At 38.8% G+C, this 6,098-nt stretch overlaps 1 non-coding gene across 1 annotated transcript; it reads left to right on the forward strand.

The window, feature by feature from the left end:
- The first annotated feature begins 4,318 nt into the window (after positions 1 to 4,318).
- Positions 4,319 to 4,424, forward strand: LOC121974013. Its single transcript, XR_006109900.1, has one exon. It is a non-coding gene; the product is annotated as a small nucleolar RNA R71 (small nucleolar RNA).
- Positions 4,425 to 6,098: the final 1,674 nt, after the last annotated feature.

The following is a 6,098-nucleotide window of genomic DNA, read 5'->3' on the forward strand; positions in this document are numbered from 1 at the left end:
ACCATAAGATTTTTAGCTTATTAATGCTTCCCAAGATAGAAAAAAAGAACTACACAAAGTTTACTACTAGCATCATTCGAACATCATGAATCAAGACAATAATCGTGCTAACATTTCACTTGAATCCAAGAAAGCATATAAGTGAAGATTTGATGTTCTCAAAATTGCCATGATTATTTCAAAAACAAGCAAAATAAAGCAACAAGCAATGAAAATAAGAACCAACATGAAAAACTAACAAAAACTAAAAACTACATGACACCCCCCCAGACTTAAACTTTTCATCGTCCCGATGAAATCAATATGGTGGAGGAGGTGGAGGTGGACGAGGGAAAGGAGGTCTACGACGTGGTTGGCCAATAGGAAAACTAGGAAAACCTGGAATCTCACCCAAGGATCTATGATACTCATATAAAGCATCTACTTGTTGGATAGAAAGCATCATGCTCTGCATAAAATCTCTCATCCTAGCCTGATCAGTATCATAATCCTACACAAACTCAGCCACTTGACCTTGAAAATTCCTCGTAAACTGAAAATGATTTTGTACCTCCCTAAATTGATCATCAGATAAAGAGAAGCTCCCCTCCAACATTTTCCGTTGGGCATCTTGCTTCTCATGAAGTGATTCTAGAGACGTACGAAAATATGAAAAATCAAACCTAGAAGATCCCGTGCCATATGCAAAAGAATGCCTAGCAGGCTCCATAAAACTAGAAGGCTGCGGGTGTCCAGATGACGAGGGCTCATGATGTGGCTCAGTGTCTCCAGGTATAGAAGGGTTATCCTCAAAATCTAACTCAGAAATTACCCAATTAGCCGGGTTACGAATAGTAGTTCGTTCAGGAAAAGGAAGGGGTAAAGGAGAACCACTCCTCCTAGGAAACGTGAAACCATTCTCATCCCGAACGATTATTTTCATAGCAAGACATGCATCAATGTCAATCATGTCATTACCATGAATTATTTCCAACCCATCAACATCAAGATTTAAATTATAAGCTATTCGGGTAATCAAACCACCAAAAACAATTGATCCCGATGATGCCCTAGCAGATCTTAATAAGGTTTGAACAAAATGAAAACCAGAATCAAATTCAACCTTATAAAGCATAGCCCATAAAGCATAAATCTCTATCTTTTTAACCACCCCATCACTCTCTCCCCTACCAAAAATAGTTTTACTCATGACTCTATGTAGATACCTAAAGATGAGGTTTTGCATATGGGAGGCCTTATCTCTTGAAGGCTCATAAGGTTGATCTAACCCAGTTATTGCATTCCAAAAATGATTCCAATTAAACCTTGGATTAAACCTACGAGGGCTATCGGTGGTTAATCCAAAACAAGAATTAAAGTCACTAAATGCCCATAGAAATTCTTGATTCATTAGTCTAAATGAGATTTTTCTAAAATAATCATCTTCATTAGTAAAATGGACATCCAATGAACTTAAAAATTCCAAAACAAGACGAGGATATGTAGGCAAATGTGTGTACATAATATCACCCCAATCCAAAAACCCAATCATCAAATCTGCATCTTCCCTAATTCCAAGCATATCAAGAACAGTTGGGTCCATATATCTAGTACACACTATCTTTCTATTGACAAGAATTGCAAATCTAGTTACTTGATCATCATTTCTAAACACAATATTGAATTCATTGTCATTACCTTCGTTGCGTGAAGTCCTTTTGCCTTTGCCTTCACTGGTTGTTTTCCTTTGTCCCTTGATGGCTCCTTCTCTTTGTCTCCACTGGATCCACCACCTCCTTTGCGAAGTTTCTTCAAAATGTTGGACATCTTGATGAGTTTAGATAGGGGAAGAATTATCTAGGGTTGGAAAAATGGAACTCAAAGAACAAAACTTCAAAGAGCAAAGATCTTAGGTTAGGAGAACAAAAAGTCCAAGTCTTAGAGAGGAGGAGAATCCGGATCTGAGAGATCTTGAGAGACTAGAGAGGAGTTTTTAAGAGATTGGGAGAGAAAGAGATGTTTTGGAGAGTCGGGGGTGTGCGGAACACGGCCAAGATCTGGCCGTGTAAGGTAGAAAAAAGACTTTAATAACTCTCCTACACGGTCTGTGCAGATCCACACGGCCTCCCCCACTTCCTTCTCTGGATTCTTCGCACGGCCGTGTCTGGAACACGACCTCTCCATCTCTCTTCTCTGGATTCCAGACACGGGCCGTGTCTGGGACACGGCCTAAACGTCTTCTTTCACGGATTTCTTCGCACGGCCGTGTCTGGGACACGACCTAGACCTTTTTCTCCTCGGGAGATCCTACACGGCCGTGTCTGGATGACATGGCCCAAGCACTTCCCTTCTCTGCAACCTTTGCCTGGCCGTGTATAGCACACGGCCGGGCTCTGCTTTGCACCTAACCTGAAAACAAAATCAAAATAATGCATCAAACTAAAAGAAATTAAAATACAAATCAAAACTAACTAAAAGAACCCTTGGGTTGCCTCCCAAGAAGCGCTTGTTTAAGGTCTTTAGCTCGACCAAACTTGATCATTCACTTCTTTTCCTCGCCCTTGGAGGACAGATATACTTTTCATTTTTGTTGGGAGATCTTCTCCCAACATCTTCCACCACATTGTCTCCTTCGTTTGGTGGCCTTCCATGAGGATGGAAATTCCATTCCTTGAGTTTATAAATGCTTGTCCTGCTACAAGCATTTAAAAGAGACGAGACATGGTTAGAGATATTAGATAAATCATATTCCAACCTTTCCTTACCAATTACCAAAGAAAGCTTATGATTTTTTACATCAATTATAGCTCCAGCTGTAGCAAGGAAAGGTCTTCCTAATATGATAGGAATCCTGGGGTCCTCTTCCATGTCCAACACGACAAAATCTGTGGGAATAACATTCCCATCCACCTCTACTGGCACATCTTCTATAATACCCAAAGGGTACCTGCAGGAATGATCGACAAGTTGAAGTGCCATAGTAGTAAGTTTAATGTTTTTGAGACCTAATTTATTACAAGTTGAATAGGGAAAGAGGCTAACACTTGCCCCCAAATCACAAAAAGCTTTTTCAAAAAATTCTTTTCCTATGTTGCAAGGAATATAAAAGCTCCCTGGGTCCTTTAGTTTTGGGGAAGTGTTCTTCTCCAAAATAGCACTACATTCCTCACTAAGCGCAATGGTCTCAACCTCTCCTCTTCTTCTCTTGTTTGACATGAGATCCTTCAGGAATTTGGCAAATCTAGGCATTTGAAGAATAGCATCAATAAGAGGTACCTCTACACAAATTTCCTTAACTTTTTCTAAAAACTTGCCAAATTCTTCATCTTTCTTGAGCATTGTAAGTCTCTGAGGAAAAGGGACAGCTTTGCTCTGATGGTTCAGTGGAAGAGTCTCTTCAACCTCAATGGTACTCTCCTCATTAGCTTGAATCTGATTTGGTATAAGAGGAGAGAGCTCTTCTTCTTTTTGTATCCCTTTTGGAGCAGTCACTTGGGAGTCTCCCAAGGTCCGTCCGCTCCTAAGCTTAATTCTATTGCAATGCTCCATAGGATTCACATATGGTTTTCCTGGAAGTTGTCCTGGTGCTCTGGATGATGAGGAAGCTAGTTGGGCAATTTGACTATCCTGGATCTTTTGATGCTTTTTAGAATTATCCATTCTCTGAATAAGTTTTGCTAAATCTTGCTTCATTTCATTCTGGCTTGAGATAATTTCTTCAAGCATCTTTTCAATATTTGACTTTGGTAAGCCTTGAGAAGATAGATGTTAAAAGTTTTGTTGCCCAGCTTGAAAATTTGGTCTTGCCCCCATAGATGGTCCTTGATCTTGATTATTTCTGTAAGAAGAATTGGGATGGCTCTTCCATCCAGGGTTATAAGTATTTGAGTATGGGTTGTTCTGCCTTTGATTGTAACTCATGATTGCATCACATTGTTCCAGTTGATTGATTTGTGCAGTGATAGCTCCCAATGGACATGAGTCATTTGAGTGCTCTGAACTCCCACATACTTCACAAGATGTACTAATAGCATTGACCATATTAGCACTAGTCCCCATATTCTCGAATTTCTTTGTAAGAGCGTCCAATTTTGCAGACAAAAGAGTGACTGCATCTACATCAAACTTCCCTGATGCTTTAATTGTTGGGTTTAAAGAAGAATAGCCACCGCTTCTTTCATTTGCCCATTGATGATGATTTCGTGCTACACTGTCAATAATTTCTTCAGCTTCATCTAAACTTTTATTCATAAGTGCCCCTCCAGCAGCTAAATAAAGGGACACTTTAGTATGATAGTTGATACCATTATAAAAAGTGTGCAACACTAACCATCTTTCCAACCCATGATGTGGGCATTGTCTGAGCATACTATTATATCTATCCCATGCTTCAAAAAGAGATTCTGAGTCAGTTTGCTTGAAGCTTGCAATTAAATTCCTCATATGAGCTGTTTTGCTTGGTGGATAGAATTTATCAAGAAACTGTTGCTCACACTGCTCCCAAGTGGTGATGCTATTAGGGGCCAAAGAATTCAGCCATTGCTTTGCCCTATCTCTTAAAGAAAACCCAAATAATAATAATCTAACTGCTTCTGAAGGAACTCCATTCATTTTCATGGTACCACATATTTCATAAAAGACCTCTAAGTGTTGATTGGGGTCTTCATGAGGTCCTCCACCAAATTGGTTCTGCTGCACCATAGATATAATTGCGGGTTTGATCTCAAAGTTATTAGCTTCCACTGAAGGTCTTGAAATACTAGATCGAAAACCTCTTGCATAAGGTGCTGCATAATCCTTGAGTGGTCTATTCGCCATGTTCAAATGTTCCTGTTCTTCAATTTGCCTTTGCAGAATTCTTCTTTTATGGAAAGTTCTGTCAATCTCAGGGTCAAAAGGAAAGAATTCCCCTGCAAAGTTAGATCTTCGCATACACAAGAACAAGATAGCAAATGACAATTCAACAGAAAAAGAAAAAAAATAAAAGAATAAAAAATGCAGAATTGAATTTGTACAAAAAGAATTAACAAGAAGTAAAAGTTATACAAGAAAGTAAAAACAGAAATCTAATGATTAGTTACAACTATGCAATATGAAAGAAAAACAAATGTTATGTTTAGTCTAACTCAATTGATAATTCCTAATGTTATAGCGCAGTTCCCCGGCAACGGCGCCAAAAACTTGTTACGCTTCGCAAGTGTACGGAAATGTCGCAAGTAATATAAAAGATTATCGTATCCACAGGGACTGGAATAAGCACTAGAAATGTCTCAATACGAATTAGCTAAACAACTATCCAATTGTTTCAAATGCAAAGTGAAGGTAAACAAATCTAATATTAAAGATCAACAAACAAGAGTTTAGTGTTTTGGGTTATGATAAAGGGAGATTCTAGGAATTTCGGTTTCTTTGTAAGATTTCTTGAATGTAAATGGTTCACCAATTCTTATCCCTCAATTGCCAAACACTTGTAGAAAGTTGCCGGTTCTCTCTTGCAATAGATAACCGGCTAAGGACTGAGAAATGTATCTAAATATGATCAATTAGACGTGAACCTACGTTGTCCTTACACAGAAGCGCACCTATTACTATGCCTTCCTCGGATATCAACATAGAAGCCCACAACTTATTAATCTATCAAGATACAAGAAACTAATCACAAGATCCATCCTACTCTCTTGAATATTCCTATTTCCTCTTCAAGATTATCTCTTAAACGTCCTTATACGGGTTTGCACCTGTCACGTGGATCCCTCGGATGATCGAGTGAGAGTTTATCTTTACAAAGTCCACAAGAAATTCAAACAATCAATCAAGAATGAGAATTAAGCACAAATCACCGTTAATCATTCAAGATCTAATTGATACAAGCAAGACAATGTCATTGAAGCAAGAAATTGGCAAATCCATAAGAGATTACATCAATCCATCATACAAATACTCCCTTAATCCTAGAATACAAGATCTATTCCATGAATCGAGGAAGAACACCCGAAGAAATAAAGATTACAAGCATTTCTTAAATCCCCAATCCAAGAAACCAAGAAAAAGGGGGAAAGAGAAAACTTATCTACGAAGAAGCCTCGTCTTCGGATCCAATCCTCGCTCCGGAGTCGAAA

This window comes from Zingiber officinale, chromosome 4A (genome assembly GCF_018446385.1).
Source record: "Zingiber officinale cultivar Zhangliang chromosome 4A, Zo_v1.1, whole genome shotgun sequence".
Classification (NCBI taxonomy): domain Eukaryota; kingdom Viridiplantae; phylum Streptophyta; class Magnoliopsida; order Zingiberales; family Zingiberaceae; genus Zingiber; species Zingiber officinale.